Source organism: Aedes albopictus, chromosome 2 (genome assembly GCF_035046485.1).
Source record: "Aedes albopictus strain Foshan chromosome 2, AalbF5, whole genome shotgun sequence".
NCBI classification, from domain to species: domain Eukaryota; kingdom Metazoa; phylum Arthropoda; class Insecta; order Diptera; family Culicidae; genus Aedes; species Aedes albopictus.
In genome coordinates this window covers 480,897,215-480,915,332 of record NC_085137.1, presented here as the reverse complement: position 1 = coordinate 480,915,332, position 18,118 = coordinate 480,897,215, and positions in this window count along the sequence as shown.

Below are 18,118 nucleotides of genomic sequence, written 5' to 3'. Positions count from 1 at the left end.
TACAGAGATTACTCCAGGAATTTCTACAAGGACACCTAAAGGAATTCCAACTCGGATTTCTCCAGAAAATCCTGAAAAAACTCTTCCAGGAATTCCTCGAGAAATTTCTCCAGGGATTTCTACAGACATTTTTTCAGGATTTTTTTTTCTGGAATTTTTCAACGAATCTGTCCAGAAATTTCTCCTGGGACAACTATAAAAATTTCGCTATTAATTTCTCCGGAAAATCATCTTAAAATTCTTCATGGATTCCTCCAAGAATTCCTCTAGGTATTCCTACAAGAATTTATACACGGATTTCTTCAGAAAAAAAACTTCTTCTGGAACTGTTCCAGCAATTCCTCGAAAAATTTCTTCAGGTTTTCCTCCATAGATTTCGCCAGGAATTCCTCCAGGGATTCATCAATGAATTTCTTTAGATATTGCTCAAAAATCCCTCTAGGAATTCTATTGCTCGAGGAGTTCCTTTAATCATTCCTCCAGGAAGCCGCAAATATTTTTCCTGAAATTTTTCAAAGAATTTCTTCAGAAAACCCTCCAGAAATTCTTCCAGGAATTCCTACATATTTTTAGGGATTTCTCTAGAAAAACCTCTAGGGATTCTTCCAGAAGTTTCTCTAATAATTCTCCACGGATTGATCCTTGAATTGCTTTACGGATCCCTTCAGGAATTCCTCCTAGGATTACACCAGGGATTTCTCCAGGAATTTTCCAACGCTTTCTCTAGGATTTTCTCTATGAATGTCTCCAGGGATTCCTTCTAGTATTCCTTCTGGAAATCTTCCAGAAATTCTTCCAATGAATCTTGAAAGAATGCCTCCAGAAATTCCCCCAAGAATTTTTTCGCGGATTCTTCCAAAAATTCCTTCAGGAATGACTCCACTGATTCCTCCAGAAATTGCTCCACAAATTCCTCCAGAGATTTCTCCAATAATTTCTGAAAGGGTTCGTTATTGAATTCCTCGAGTAATTCTTCCACAAATTCATGCAGGAATTTTTCCAAAAAATCCTTCAGGAATTCCTCCAGCAATTCATCCATGAATTAATTCATGGATTCCTTCTTTTACCCCTCCAATGTTTCATCCTGTAATTCACGGATTCCTTCAGGAATTCTCCAGGGATTACACCAGGGATTTCTCCAGGAATTTCTCATAGCTTTCTCCAGGAATTCTTCTAGAAACTCCTCCAAATGTCCCTCTAGGAATTTCCTCAGGGATTCCTGCAGAAATTCCTCCGGACATTCTTCCAGAAGTTCTTCCAAGAATTCTGACAAGAAAACCTCCAGGCATTCTCCCAAGGATTCCTTCAGGAATGCCTTCAGAGATTCCTCCAGAAATTCTTCCAGGAATTTCTCCAGGGTTTCTTCCAGGAATGCCTCCAGAGTTTACTCCAGGGGTTCGCTAATGAGCCTCTGCTGGAACTCTTCCAGAAATTTGTCCAGGAGTTTTTCAAAATACTTCTCCACAAATTCGTCCATGAATTCTTTCACGAATTCCTCTAAAGATTCCCCCAGGAGATTCTTCAAGGATTCCTTTAGGAATGCCTCCAGGGAATTCCTTCAATATTTTTTCCAGCAATTCCTTTAGTAGTACCTGTTGCAAGTTCTACAGGAATTTCTCTAGACTCCTCTTCCAGTATTTGAGAGCTTCGTTCAAGAATTCTTTCAAGCACTTCTTTAGTAAAGTAATGCCTTCAGGGATTCCTCCAGAAAGTCCTTCAAGGATTCCTCCTGAAATTTCTCCAGAGATTTCTCCTGGAATGCCTTCACGGATTACTCCAGATATTTCTCGAGCTGGTAAAGTGATCTCAAAATGATTCCCGGAATGCTGTTTTTATGCGCGAATCACAAAATGGTACCTATATAAAATGCAATTGTGGATGATACAATGAACACCAAGAAGGTGCATAGAATTTTAAAAACGTGTGTGATGTGAGTATTGTACATTATATACCTTAATGATCAAGGAAACGTCGAGATAATGCATGCGTGGCAAGTAATTGCAATTTGATTTATAGAATATAGAAGAAGATGAAACATAAGATTTGGAGATGGTGTAAACATAAAAATTTTGGTGCTGCGTATAAATCAAATTGCTTGCGGCAATAAAGGTGCATGATGTCACCGTGGTGTATAGGATCTTCTGATAACACTGAGTTCATTGGTATGATGCATTAAATGGTGATATGGAGCATGTCATTCAAAGATGGCGCTTGATATCAGTATGATGCATTAGAGTTGACATCGTAAAAGAAATGTAATTTCGATGTACCAAACTTCATACAATAATAATGGTGCAATAGATGCCTAGATGATATAGTGAACGCCACGATTACGCATTAAAAGCTTTAGTAATACATGAAATTTAACGATGGTGCATTATTTCGCAATTAGACACATATTTGATTTAAAGATGGTGCGTGAGATGGTGCCTAGATGATTCTGTGAACATCATGGTGGTGCCTGGAATGAATGATGTATGTATGGTGCATTAGCTTCACCATGATTCTGTTATACTCGTCATGTTTCATATTAAGGTGCACATGCAATTCGTGCAAAGGTGCAGGAAACTCAATGTGGCACAGAAATCAACATGTTCCAGGTACGTGGAATACTATTTTGTATGCGAAATGCCAAAATGGTGCATCAAATTCAAATGTAAACCACATCATAATGGTGCATAAGATACCTAGATGGTACAGTAGACGTTCGGTCGGTGCAAACGGTTTAACTGCAATGCTTTTTAACTGCAAGTCCGGTAAGTGCAACAAATTTGCAGTTATCGCACCGCCAAACGTCAAAATGGTGCGCCATGTTAGCCCAAATGAAGAATCGGATCACGTTCACGATTATTTATTGTCGATTGACAACTTGTTGACATTTGTCAGTCGTTGCAGTTATCGAATTTCGTTCGCTAAGTGAAACGTGAACATGTTGCAGTTATCGAACGTCTACTGTATAATGAATGCCAAAATGGTGCATGGAAAGCTTTGAAGAAGGCGTATGATGCTAGTGTGCTGCATTAGTTGTCGCCGTTATTCAAAGATTATTAACATGTTGCATGATTAGGTGCACGAATTGCAAAAATGGTGCATAGATTACAAAATATAAGTATTTTATGTGATGCTCACAACATAATGGTGCATCAGATTCCTAGATGATATAGTAAACGCTGAAATGGTGCTTGGAAAGCATTGATGGTGCATGAACTTTAATGATGCTGCATATCAGTATGATGCATTAGATTTCTAGTTGATTAAAAGATAGTGCATGAGACCAGTATAATGCGTGGATACCTAGTTCATTCTGTGGACGCTTTGAAGAAGGTACGTGATGTTAGTGTGCTGTATTCGTTGTCACCGTTATTCAGCGACACTCGCCATTGTGTATGGCTAGTTGTACGAATTGCAAAAATGTGGTGCCGAAGTCACCATGGTTCACGTACATGTATTACAGTTTTGGCATACGAAATGCCAAAATGGTGCATGTTATTCGAATATGGTGCTGATATCACTGATTAGTTAAAAGATGGTGCGTGAGATTAGCCTAAAAATGATTCTGAGAACATCATGGGTGTGCATGAGATACTAAGAAATTGTATGTATCAGGGGTGCATTTGTTGCCACCATGATTCAGTGATTTTCAACATTGGGTGGTTAGATCCAAAATGCAAGAATTGCAAAAATGATGCACAGAATGTAATGTGGTGCGGAAGTTTACATGGATCAGGTACATGGAATACAATTGGGTGTACGATATGGCAAAATGGAGCTTCAAATTCAAATTCAAATGTGAATTAAATGCTTAGATGACGCGTGAGATGGTGCTTAGATATTTATGTGATCATCATGGTGGTGCATGGAATGCAAAGGAGCTACATGATGTCTGTATGGTGCATTAGTTTTACCATGATTCAGTTATACTCAACAAATTCCATATGTAGGTGCACGAATTGCAAAAATGGTGCAGGAAACTCAATACGGCACAGAAATCAACATAGTCCAGGTACAATGAATGCTATTTTGTATGCGAAATGCCGAAATGGTGCATCAAATTCACTTGTGCACCACATCATAATGGTGCATAAGATGCCTAGATGATATAGTGAATGCCAAAATGATGGTTGGAAAGCTTTGAAGAAGGTGCATGATACTAGATGATGCATTAGTTGTCACCGTTTTTCGAAGCTTATCAATATGGTTAGGTGCACGAATTGCAAAAATGGTGCATAGCATACAAAAAGAAATGTATTTTATGTGATGCTCACGGCATTACGGTGCTTTAGACGCCTAGATGATATGATAAACGCTGAAATGGTGCTTGAAGAGCTGTGATGGTGCATGAAGTTTCATGATGGTGCATATCAGTATGAGGTATTAGATACTTGATTGATAAAAAGACATTTCATGTGATCATCATTATACGTGAATACCTAGATCATTCTGTGGACATCATGATGGTGCATTGAAAGCTTTGAAGAAGGTGCATGATGTTAGTGTGCTGTATTAGTCGTCACTGTTATTCAGTGATACTCGTTGTTTTGTATGGCTAGGTGCACGAATTGCAAAAATGGTGCTTAGAATTCAATGTGGTGCCGAAGTCATCATGGATCACGTACATGGGATACAGTTTTGGAATACAAAATGCCAAAATGGTGCATGTTTTTCAAATGTGGTGCTGACATCACTGATTAGTTAGAAGATGGTGCGTGAGTTTAGCCTAGATGATTCTGAGAACATCATGGTTGTGCATAAGATACTAAGAAATTGTATGTGTCAATGGTGCACCATAGCTGCGTGGTAAGATCCAAGGTGCTTGAATTGCAAAAAATGGTGCATAGAATTTTTTTTATAGAAGGGGGGGCAAGTGCCCCCCCTTGCCCCCCCCTGTGCACGCTAGTGAATTGCATCTTTCTGTACAGTGGGTACTCTTATCGCGATCGCAGCATCAGCAATGTCCCGTTTCGGTATTCGTTTGTCATCATCAGGCAATTCGAAACACACGTTGTGATCATATACCTACCTACAACAATTTATGCTTAACCACCGTGAATAATTTTCACCCGTTCGCGTCCATGACCTACATCGTCGCGTGTCACTGACTAGCACAACCCCATCGATCGCATCGCAAATTTTCTCAGTTCTCACCTCCCCTCCGGTCAATCGGTACGATAGGTATCGATATCATGCGGCTTTGATTAATCTGGCGCTTCCTTTGCATAATGGAGCGGTGTCATAAACATCACCAAAATATTGCTTCCTATTAAGTGGTGGAATCAATGGGAAAGGAAATCAAGGCCAAAAATACGCAAACCATGCGCGATCGAACCGGTGAAATGCAGCATGAAATCGCCAATCTCCTATGCGTTTCTGATTAATAGGACGAATCGCTAAAAAGAAAAGGTAAACAACTCTCTTCAACAGTATTATGTCAGCAAATGCTGAACGAATGGATGATGCCCGTCGATTGAGCTTGTATGGGACAGATAGAGCGGTGATGGCGGTAAATAATAATAATCGAATAGTGCTTTTATGCTAATGAAAGACACAGTTTTCAAAATGATAAGCTCATGGGGAACTCGGTAGTGTCAGGCGGTATATAGATAGACATCCATATACATCATAGTCATCATGTGAAGTAATGGTTTCGCAGCTTTTTTTTTTTATCTAGTTCGTTTATTTGGGGCTCAATCGCGTATAACGCTTTACGGAGCCGAGGATCTTTCTTTGTACTTAATAGTATACATTATACAGAGTAATAACTTTTTAATGATATCTGTTAGTAATGGGTGGAAGCCAGGGTACTCGTGGCAGCTCGAGGTTAGAAGGTCACATTTTGAGGGATGGACAGGGTAAGGATTGGGCCAAAGGTTTCACTGCTGCTCATCCGGGGGTGAATCGCATCTTGCTAGCGTATTCGGTGCCTTGTGGTGTTGGTACCAACTTGTTGTGGGACTTGGTCTTCCGGATGGCCAGGAGCAGCTTGGTAACACAAAGAGGACAAAACAGAGAAAAAAAAAACTGGAGAAGAAAACACAAGCAAATTAAACTTTTATACCAGCAGAGCGAAGAAAGTCGAAAATACATCCCATGTATGTGACATCGCGGGTCCCCAACACATCTCTCACAAGAACAAAGGGTTGTCTACCTCGGGCCTCAAGGGTATCCAAAAGTAGCGCTCTGGAGGCGTCATTATCCGGGCATTGCCAAACTACGTGGTCGATGTCATCATAACCGGAACCGCACTTAGTACAAACATTGCTCAACGCGAGGTTAATCCTGTGTAAATGCGCGTCTAGCGAGTAATGGTTGGACATAAGTCTTGACATCACGCGAATGAAATTGCGACTTACATCCAGACCATACCACCACACTCGCAAAGAAACATTAGGAATAATGGAATGTAACCACCGTCCCAGCTGGCCATCTCGCCAATCATTTTGCCAACTTTGAAGAGAACTCTGGCGAACAAAATGGAAAAATTCATCATGTGAAATTCTTCTATCATAGATCTCACCTTCCTGTGCGCCCACCTTTGCGAGAGAGTCCGCCTTCTCATTGCCATAAATTGAGCAATGTGAGGGGACCCATACAAAGGTAATCTTGTATGATCTTTCGACCAGTGCACCCATCTGCTCCCTTATTTTTGAAAGAAAGTAAGATGGATGTTTTACAGGTTTCATCGACCGGAGTGCCTCAATCGAACTAAGGCTATCCGAGAAGATGTAGAAATGGTCTACGGGCATGTTTGAAATCATCCCCAAAGCGAAATTGATTGCTGCCAGCTCAGCAACATAAACCGAACAAGGTTCCTGAAGTTTGCGGAAGGCGGTGAAATTTTCATTGAAGACACCGAAACCAGTGGATCCATTTATGCGAGACCCATCAGTGAAGAATCTCTTACAGGAATTGACATTTTGGTACTTTTCGTTAAAAATGCGAGGAATAGATATACATCGAAGTTGATCTGGTATTCCATGAATAGCTTGTTTCATGGACAGATCGTATTTAACAGAGGTACTGTCATTAGTGAAGTGTACACGGGGAGGATTATAACTTGGTAGGCTTATGTCAGATGACATGTAGAACAGATAGATTCTCATGAATTTTGATTGAGTGTTCAGACTGAGCATTTCTTCGAAGTTTTCAATGACAAGTGTGTTGCTCACTCCACACTTGATAAGTAACCTTAGCGAGAGCTCCCAGAATCGGTTCTGGAGAGGTTTCACCCCTGCCAGGACCTCAAGGCTCGCATTATGCGTTGAGTGCATACAGCCGAGAGCAATACGCAAACAACGGTATTGAATTCGTTCCAACTTTATTAGGTGGCAGTTTGCTGCTGAGTGGAAGCAGAAAGAGCCATACTCAATAACAGAGAGAATAGTCGTTTTGTAAAGTTTTATGAGGTCTTCCGGGTGAGCACCCCACCATGTTCCGGTAATTGTGCGTAGAAAATTGATCCTTTGTTGACATTTTTGCACCAAATACTTGATTTGGGTACCCCAAGTGCCTTTTGAATCAAACCAGACCCCAAGGTATTTCGAAGTCAAAGACTGGTCGATTTCTATTCCCAAAAGATTGAGTTTCAGTTGGGCTGGGTTCCGCTTTCTAGAAAACACAACCAATTGAGTTTTTTGCGGAGCAAACTCGATCCCTAAATCTCTTGCCCAGATTGACAGATTATTTAGAGAATTTTGCAATGGTCTTTGCAACATTTCTGCATGTGGGCCTTTTAGAGAAACCACAGCATCATCTGCAAGTTGTCTTAGCGTGCATTGTCCTTCCAAGCAACTATCAATGTCTTTCACGTAAAAATTATAAAGCAAGGGACTTAAACATGAGCCTTGGGGTAGGCCCATGTAACTAATTCTGGAAGTTGTCAGTTGTCCGAGATTGAAACTCATATGTTTTTCTGACAACAAATTATACAAGAAATTATTCAAAATTCCTGGAAGTCCACTATTGCGCAGTTTTTCTGACAATATTCCTATGGAAACTGAATCAAAGGCGCCCTTAATATCCAAGAAAACTGAAGCCAGTTGCTCCTTTTCCGCAAAGGCCAGTTGAATATCTGTTGAAAGCAACGCTAGACAATCGTTTGTTCCTTTGCCCTTGCGAAACCCGAACTGTGTATTTGAAAGCAAGTTATTCGATTCGACCCAATGATCGAGTCGTGATAGGATCATTTTTTCCAACAATTTCCTTAAACATGATAACATAGCAATTGGGCGGTATGAATTATGATCAGACGCTGGTTTACCAGGCTTTTGAATAGCTATTACTTTGACCTGTCTCCATTCATGCGGAACGATGTTGTTCTCCATGAATGAGTTGAACAGGTCCAGTAATCGTCTTTTCGCGATATCTGGGAGATTCTTTAGAAGATTGAACTTGATCATATCGCTTCCCGGAGCGGAATTGTTTGATGAAAGAAGAGCCATAGAAAGTTCCAGCATAGTGAAGGGTCTGTCCAGAGAACCGTCTCTTGGGGATGTTTCCCAAGAAATCGGTTGTGCTGGGACTGAGTCTGGGCAGACCTTTTTCGCGAAGCTGAATATCCAACGGTTGGAGTATTCGTCACTCTCATTAGAAGAAGAGCGGTTTCGCATGTTGCGAGCCACTCTCCAAAGCGTTGTCATTGAAGTTTCTCTTGAGAGACCCTCAATGAAGTGTCGCCAATAACTACGCTTCTTCGCTTTCAGCAGGTTTCTCAGCCGTCTTTCGAGCTTTGCGTACTCTTGATAAAGATCTGAGGTACCGTGCCTACGAAAAGTTTTGAAAGCATCAGATTTTTTAAGATACAACTGGGTGCAATCATCATCCCAGCCAAGTGTGGCTGGTCTTCTTTTGAAGGTTGCACTTGGAACACGTCGTTTTTGTGATTCTAATGCACTCTTATATATCAGTTCAGACAGGAATCGATACTCATCCAAAGGTGGGAGGGGATTGAATGATTCGATGCCAAAAGATACCGCTTCTGCATACTTTTGCCAATCGATATTCCTTGTGAGGTCAAAAGGAACCTGAATTGGATGGTCTGACCTTTCACTATTATTCTTTATGGTGGTTATAATGGGTAAGTGATCACTACCATGAGGATCCTCGATTACCTTCCACAAGCAATCGAATGATAGTGAACTTGACCCCAGTGATAGGTCGAGACGACTTTCTTTGCCGTCAGATGCAATACGTGTCACTTCACCTGTATTTAAAATGTTCAAATTGAAATCGTCGCACAAATCATAGAAAATGGCCGCTCTATTATCGTCATATGGTTCGCCCCACCCTGTACCATGTGCGTTCATATCACCCAGAATTAAAACTGGATGTGATAGTGCAGAAACCGCATTCCAAAGATGACGGCGGTTAATTGAAATTCTTGGAGGAATGTAAACGGAAGCTACGCAAAGTTCTTTACCCTTTACGTTTATTTGGCAAGCGACGATTTCTACGCCAGGATGAGTCGCGATTGGAATTCTATAAAATGAGTAAGTCTTTTTGATCCCCAAAAGAACTCCCCCATAATGGTCATCTCTATCCTGGCGTATAATGTTAAAATCGTGGAAGTTGAGTTCATCTTCAGAAGAAAGCCATGTTTCACAAAGGGCAAATATATCACAATCTGAGTTGTGAATCAAAAACTTAAACAGGTCTAATTTAGGTTTTAGACTATGACAGTTCCACTGTAGCACAGTGATCATATCTTGTACCTCACTTGATGAATTATCCATCGAAAGATATGATCGCAGCAAGGAGGGGCCATGATTGTGTCAGATTCCGAAGATATTCTTCTACTGTAGGTATAAACATATCAATAATGCCTCTAAATGTTTCTGGAAGGCTGAGGGCATTATATAAGCGATCCACGAGAACCCTAAAAGTAAACAGTCCTCGCTTGGGTCTAGGAGGCTTGCTTGAACTGCGAGGAACTTTGGTAGCTTTTTTCTTGCTACCTTGTCGATTATTTCTCTTTGAAGTGTATTTAACAGGCGGAGACGGGGGTGACAGGTTCTTGCTACAACATGGATCTGAAGCTAGAGGAACCTGATTCTTCGGAGTTTTTAAGTTTACCCCGTCTCCTTTAACATTAGGCAAACTTTTGAGGGAAGACTTTAAAAAGACCTTTCGGCGCAATCCCGGGGAAGATGATGACTTCCTTTTTCCAGGTGCGTGTACCTCCGAAAGAGATCCACCCTCATCAGTTTCGCCATCGTCCTGATCATCGGAAGACAGCTCCTGATAGGGATTTTCAACTGGGACAGCTGATTCAGACACGGAATCTGGTGTTTTAAAAGATTTCACCATCTCCGCATATGTCTGTTTGGAGCGCTTTATGATAGAGCGACTCTCATTTCGAATGCGTCTTTTGTAAGCCGGGCAAACTTGCAAGTCGTGTGGATCTCCGTCACAGTAGCTACATTTTTCCGCTTCCTGTGTGCAAGAGTCCTCCAAATGAGCTTGGTTGCATTTGCCACAACGGGGCTTGTTGTCGCAAAAGCTATCACTGTGACCAAACTGCTTGCATTTGGTACAATTAAAAACCTTCGGCCTAAAAAGATGCACTGGGTAAAAACCACCATCAATTACAACAAATTCCGGGAGGACGGAACCTGGAAAAGTCACTCGAAAAAACGCTGAAGGCGAGTACACCTTTTTATTTCCTTCCATGGAAACCTTAGATAAGCGTTTACAGTCTAGGATAGCCACATCAGGAATTGACCTATTTTTGAATCGACCAAAGCCGGTCTTGATGTCCTCACATGTCAGCATTTCGTCGAGGATCTTCCCCTCCACCTCCACTTCTCGTGCTGGCACATAGACCGCGTATTCAACAGTAAACGCTTCGTGTTGAGCAATTTCATTTGCTGCTTTGTAGCTAGGTGCGGTAACACGCAGCTTGGATGCTTTCACTTGGTGAACAACGGTCCCAGGATACTTACGCGTCAGCTCTCGAGAAATCGAAAGCATATTCAATGGTTTGCATTTGCGCCGGAAATAGACAACCCAAGGTCCAGGCGAAGATGGCTGATAAAACCGCGTACGAGCAATGATATCATTAGGAGGCGTTTCGCCTCCAATCGAATCTTCCATGTGGAAACAAATTTATGAAAAATAACTCAAAAGTGCAAAGAGGAAGAGAAAAAACCTTAAAATATTTACAGTGCACTTTCTTCCTTAGGACGACAACTGTTTGGTTTGTAAACCAAACAATGTTAATAATATATAAAAAAAAAATAAAGCAAAAAAAAAAACTTGTACTAATAATATACGAATTCAATTCTTATGATTATTTTAGCGCACCCTGTAGGATGCAAAAAAAACGGTATTGAAAAAAAAAGAAAAAATAGCTAATAAAAAAAAAACAAAAAAAAAAAAATGTTCTGTTATTTACAGTTTGTACACCCTTACCCGTATACAGTAGTTTGGGAACCACTGTAATGGATGTCAAAAAAGCACGTGGTCGAATGTGGACTGGGGATACAATAGACAAAAGCGATCAAAACAAATTGGGCAGACAAAAGAGTGTATCGAAAGAGTGATACTTATCTGACCGGAGCAGGTAGATATTTATCAGGCAGGCAGATGGTAAAGCTGTCCGTCGCGTCTGCCTTCGCACCCGTCGCCGCCGCCCTCTTTGTTGACGGAGGAGCTGATGATGGCGATAATGATGACTTTTGGATGCGATTATTCCTTGACCTTGATGTACGATGATGCAAGCACCTCGCTTCCGCGTTGCGCTGGATACCACCTTGCGACACTACACTTCGCACAAGCAGGAGAACGCACGATATAAAAAACCTTCCGCAATTGCGGGGGAAAAAACTCTACTTGTTTAAAGGCTATCGCGTGGTGAGATACGGAGCACACGTCCGACTCGTCCAAATGCACAACAGGGAATGATGTTTCGCAGCTTAGATGACCTCAAAGATGTAATCATTGACCTTCGCGTAATGGATATTAGTTCGATTTGGGACCAACAGCTTTGAACTCCGAGAGCCAAAATTTCCTATTACAATAACAATTGTTTTTGATAACTTCAAGTCAGATATACAATACTACGGATCAATGTGTTTAATAATCTATAAACATATATTTTATGTTTATGTTACGCCTGTCAACCCTGTATATACTACAAATACCACTGCAGTAAATACCAGTGCACTGGTGGGATTTGAACCCATTACATCGTATCGCAAGTCTAGCGCTTCAACCAACTAAGCCGCAGAACAAGTTACGATTTTCTCGTTTCAAAAGTTAAACAATCTGTTCATAGAACACGTGACGTTACAGTTATATAGTTAGTAATGAATATAATTATTAATAATCATGCCAGTTAGGATGAAACACTATGCAAAGGAGATGTGCCAGCGAAATACCTCGACAATTAAGATGTTGTTTTGTAACCAAGCGCCCCTCACTCGCAAATAGAACATTGTCACGTCAAATTAACAATGTGTCAACCGACTAATGGTGACAGATTCTTGCATACTTTTGCGTGCTCGCTCTTGTGAGCCATCTTCGCCAGCAAGAAGGATTTAGCTTGTTGACAAAAATGGTCGTCTACATCGCCAGGCATCTTCACCACACATAAGACTAGTTGACGAGCTGGCGCGTGCATTAGCTCAGATGCAAAATGTTACCGCATGACATTTCATTCGAGGCCGGTTGCAATTGGAAGAATTTTACTATCTCACCTCCCGTGCCCGCCTATATGCTGTTGTTTGTAAACCCGAAAAGCCTAAAACGAAAACAAAATACACGTAGGATGTTGGGCTGTTGGGAATGACTCTAAAGTACACAAGGTTTACTGATGGCTTTTATGCTAAGTGTGTTTGACAATAATAGTCTCCTGCTTGCACGCGCTCGTGAGGCCCTTTGACGGATGACGACGACAGTGCCGGGACGGGAGCTGCTGGGATGGATATGACTGTTCGGGGGCGCGTGCACGATTTAATCGGGGAAAGATTATGTCCATGCCATGAAAATAGAGATAGTTCGACAACAGGATCTGCAGAATCAACAAAATTAAGAGAATCAACAAAACAAAAGAAACCACAGAATAAACTGAAACAACAGAATCAACACAGAGTCAACAGAATCAACACAGAATCAACAGAATCAACAGAATCAACAGAATCAACAAAATCAACAGAATCAACAGAATCAACACAGAATCAACACAATCAACAGAATCAACAAAGTTAACAAAATCTACCGAATCTACAGAATCAACAAAATCCACGGAATCATCAGAATCAAAAGAATCAACAGGATTAAACATTTGTTGTGTTTCATTGAAACTATTTTGTAAGCTCCGATTAAACATCATTTTAATTGCCTATTACCGAGCTGCCACACTCAGATCGTGTCCCGTCTTGGAATCAACAAAATTAAGAGAATCAACAAAACAAAAGAAACCACAGAATAAACAGAAACAACAGAATCAACACATAATCAACACAGAATCAACAGAATCAACACAGAATCAACAGAATTCCCAAAATCAACAAAATCAACAGAATCAACAGAATCAACAGAATCAACTCAGAATCAACACAATCAACACAATCAACAAAGTTGACAAAATCTACCGAATCTACTGAATCTACAGAATCTACAGAATCTACAGAATCTACAGAATCTACAGAATCTACAGAATCTACAGAATCTACAGAATCTACAGAATCTACAGAATCTACAGAATCTACAGAATCTACAGAATCTACAGAATCTACAGAATCTACAGAATCTACAGAATCTACAGAATCTACAGAATCTACAGAATCTACAGAATCTACAGAATCTACAGAATCTACAGAATCTACAGAATCTACAGAATCTACAGAATCTACAGAATCTACAGAATCTACAGAATCTACAGAATCTACAGAATCTACAGAATCTACAGAATCTACAGAATCTACAGAATCTACAGAATCTACAGAATCTACAGAATCTACAGAATCTACAGAATCTACAGAATCTACAGAATCTACAGAATCTACAGAATCTACAGAATCTACAGAATCTACAGAATCTACAGAATCTACAGAATCTACAGAATCTACAGAATCTACAGAATCTACAGAATCTACAGAATCTGCAGAATCTACAGAATCTACAGAATCTACAGAATCTACAGAATCTAAAAAATCTACAGAATCAACCGAATCTAAAGAATCCACAGAATCCACGGAATCAACAGAACCAACAGAATCTACAGAAACAACAGATCCAACAGAATCAACACAGAATCAACACAAGCAAAAGAATCATCAGAATCAAACGAATCAACAAAATTTACAGAATCTACAGAATCTACAAAATCTACAGATTCTACAGAATCTACAGAATCTACAGAATCTACAGAATCTACAGAATCTACAGAATCTACAGAATCTACATAATCTACATAATCTACAGAATCTACAGAATCTACAGAATCTACAGAATCTACAGAATCTACAGAATCTGTAGAATTTACAGAATCTACATAAACTACAGAATCTACAGAATCTACAGAATCTGCAGAATCTACAGAATCTAAAGAATCTACAGAATCTACAGGATCTACAGAATCTACAGAATCTACAGAATCTACAGAATCTACAGAATCTACAGAATCTACAGAATCTACAGAATCTACAGAATCTACAGAATCTACAGAATTTACAGAATCTACAGAATCTACAGAATCTACAGAATCTACAGAATCTACAGAATCTACAGAATCTACAGAATCTACAGAATCTACAGAATCTACAGAATCTACAGAATCTACAGAATCTACAGAATCTACAGAATCTACAGAATCTACAGAATCTACAGAATCTACAGAATCTACAGAATCTACAGAATCTACAGAATCTACAAAATCTACATAATCTACAGAATCTGGCGATTCTACAGAATCTGGCGATTCTACAGAATCTGGCGATTCTACAGAATCTGGCGATTCTACAGAATCTGGCGATTCTACAGAATCTGGCGATTCTACAGAATCTGGCGATTCTACAGAATCTGGCGATTCTACAGAATCTGGCGATTCTACAGAATCTGGCGATTCTACAGAATCTGGCGATTCTACAGAATCTGGCGATTCTACAGAATCTGGCGATTCTACAGAATCTGGCGATTCTACAGAATCTGGCGATTCTACAGAATCTGGCGATTCTACAGAATCTGGCGATTCTACAGAATCTGGCGATTCTACAGAATCTGGCGATTCTACAGAATCTGGCGATTCTACAGAATCTGGCGATTCTACAGAATCTGGCGATTCTACAGAATCTGGCGATTCTACAGAATCTGGCGATTCTACAGAATCTGGCGATTCTACAGAATCTGGCGATTCTACAGAATCTGGCGATTCTACAGAATCTGGCGATTCTACAGAATCTGGCGATTCTACAGAATCTGGCGATTCTACAGAATCTGGCGATTCTACAGAATCTGGCGATTCTACAGAATCTGGCGATTCTACAGAATCTGGCGATTCTACAGAATCTGGCGATTCTACAGAATCTGGCGATTCTACAGAATCTGGCGATTCTACAGAATCTGGCGATTCTACAGAATCTGGCGATTCTACAGAATCTGGCGATTCTACAGAATCTGGCGATTCTACAGAATCTGGCGATTCTACAGAATCTGGCGATTCTACAGAATCTGGCGATTCTACAGAATCTGGCGATTCTACAGAATCTGGCGATTCTACAGAATCTGGCGATTCTACAGAATCTGGCGATTCTACAGAATCTGGCGATTCTACAGAATCTGGCGATTCTACAGAATCTGGCAAATCTACAGAATCTGGCGATTCTACAGAATCTGGCGATTCTACAGAATCTGGCGATTCTACAGAATCTGGCGATTCTACAGAATCTGGCGATTCTACAGAATCTACAGAATCAAATCAAGAATAAATTCAGAACCAATCCTGAATTGAACTAGTATCAAACCAGAATCATACTAAAATAAAACTAAAATCAAGCCAGAATCAAACCGGAATCAAACAAGATTCAAAACAGAATCAAACCAGAATCAAGTCAGAATTAAACTAGAATCGAAACAGAATTAACCTTCCGTAACTTGCGCGGTTGACTACCTGCGTCAGCACCACGCTAATGCTGAGTACAAAATGCGAGATTTTTTCAAGGTGTTGTACAAAATACAACAGCGCGATCACTCGTGGGTTAAAAGAACACTAAGTTGAAGCGAGACAGGCCAAGTCCCAGTGTGGACGTAGTGCCATAAAGAAGAAGAATAAGAAGGTAGTTTTTGGAACAAAGATTTTTCGATCCCTTCTAGCTTGAAAAACAACTGCAAAATTTGGGTACGGTTGAGGACTTTTGGCTCTCTACTTGAGAGTCAGTAAGTAAGTAAGTAAGTAAGTAAGTAAGTAAGTAAGTAAGTAAGTAAGTAAGTAAGTAAGTAAGTAAGTAAGTAAGTAAGTAAGTAAGTAAGTAAGTAAGTAAGTAAGTAAGTAAGTAAGTAAGTAAGTAAGTAAGTAAGTAAGTAAGTAAGTAAGTAAGTAAGTAAGTAAGTAAGTAAGTAAGTAAGTAAGTAAGTAAGTAAGTAAGTAAGTAAGTAAGTAAGTAAGTAAGTAAGTAAGTAAGTAAGTAAGTAAGTAAGTAAGTAAGTAAGTAAGTAAGTAAGTAAGTAAGTAAGTAAGTAAGTAAGTAAGTAAGTAAGTAAGTAAGTAAGTAAGTAAGTAAGTAAGTAAGTAAGTAAGTAAGTAAGTAAGTAAGTAAGTAAGTAAGTAAGTAAGTAAGTAAGTAAGTAAGTAAGTAAGTAAGTAAGTAAGTAAGTAAGTAAGTAAGTAAGTAAGTAAGTAAGTAAGTAAGTAAGTAAGTAAGTAAGTAAGTAAGTAAGTAAGTAAGTAAGTAAGTAAGTAAGTAAGTAAGTAAGTAAGTAAGTAAGTAAGTAAGTAAGTAAGTAAGTAAGTAAGTAAGTAAGTAAGTAAGTAAGTAAGTAAGTAAGTAAGTAAGTAAGTAAGTAAGTAAGTAAGTAAGTAAGTAAGTAAGTAAGTAAGTAAGTAAGTAAGTAAGTAAGTAAGTAAGTAAGTAAGTAAGTAAGTAAGTAAGTAAGTAAGTAAGTAAGTAAGTAAGTAAGTAAGTAAGTAAGTAAGTAAGTAAGTAAGTAAGTAAGTAAGTAAGTAAGTAAGTAAGTAAGTAAGTAAGTAAGTAAGTAAGTAAGTAAGTAAGTAAGTAAGTAAGTAAGTAAGTAAGTAAGTAAGTAAGTAAGTAAGTAAGTAAGTAAGTAAGTAAGTAAGTAAGTAAGTAAGTAAGTAAGTAAGTAAGTAAGTAAGTAAGTAAGTAAGTAAGTAAGTAAGTAAGTAAGTAAGTAAGTAAGTAAGTAAGTAAGTAAGTAAGTAAGTAAGTAAGTAAGTAAGTAAGTAAGTAAGTAAGTAAGTAAGTAAGTAAGTAAGTAAGTAAGTAAGTAAGTAAGTAAGTAAGTAAGTAAGTAACTAAGTTAGTTGATCCCTTTTATTCTATTTTTTTGTGTCATTTTGTTTAAACATTTGTTGGGTTTCATTTTCACTATTATGTAAGGTCCGATTAAACATCATTTTAATTGCCTATTACCGAGCTGCCACACTCAGATCGTGTCCCGTCTTGGTCCCTTTAGCTAGTTGGTTAGAAGATTTTTCAAAACAATTCCTTGTCGAATGGCTAAGATGCGGGAAAATTTGGCGCGCGCGCATCTTGCCTCAATACTCTGAGTAGCAGCTCACCATAATCGGGCGCGCGCATCAGGCTCCCTGAAAGCACGTGGTGAAGATCGTCCGCCTACTATAGACCGACGACTAAAGTATAAGCATGTAGCATGTGGAGAGACAAGAGAAGATCTCTTCTCGATCGTGTCGCGGCTCCCTTGTTGATGCTGGCTGGGCTCTGGTCGGTCGCGCCGCCACGGCTATGTTTTGGGGATGCTGCGGCAGAGACGGTTTATCCCCTTCTTCTAGCTAGCAGACATAGTAGTAGTATAGTATATAAGTAACGTCGATTGATGGATCTTAAACTTCATTCACAATAATTGTTTGATCGGGTTGAGATCGGCGGTCTCTCGGTTCGGTGGGATTGTTCTGTTCCTGGATTGGGTGCGTTCCAGGATAACG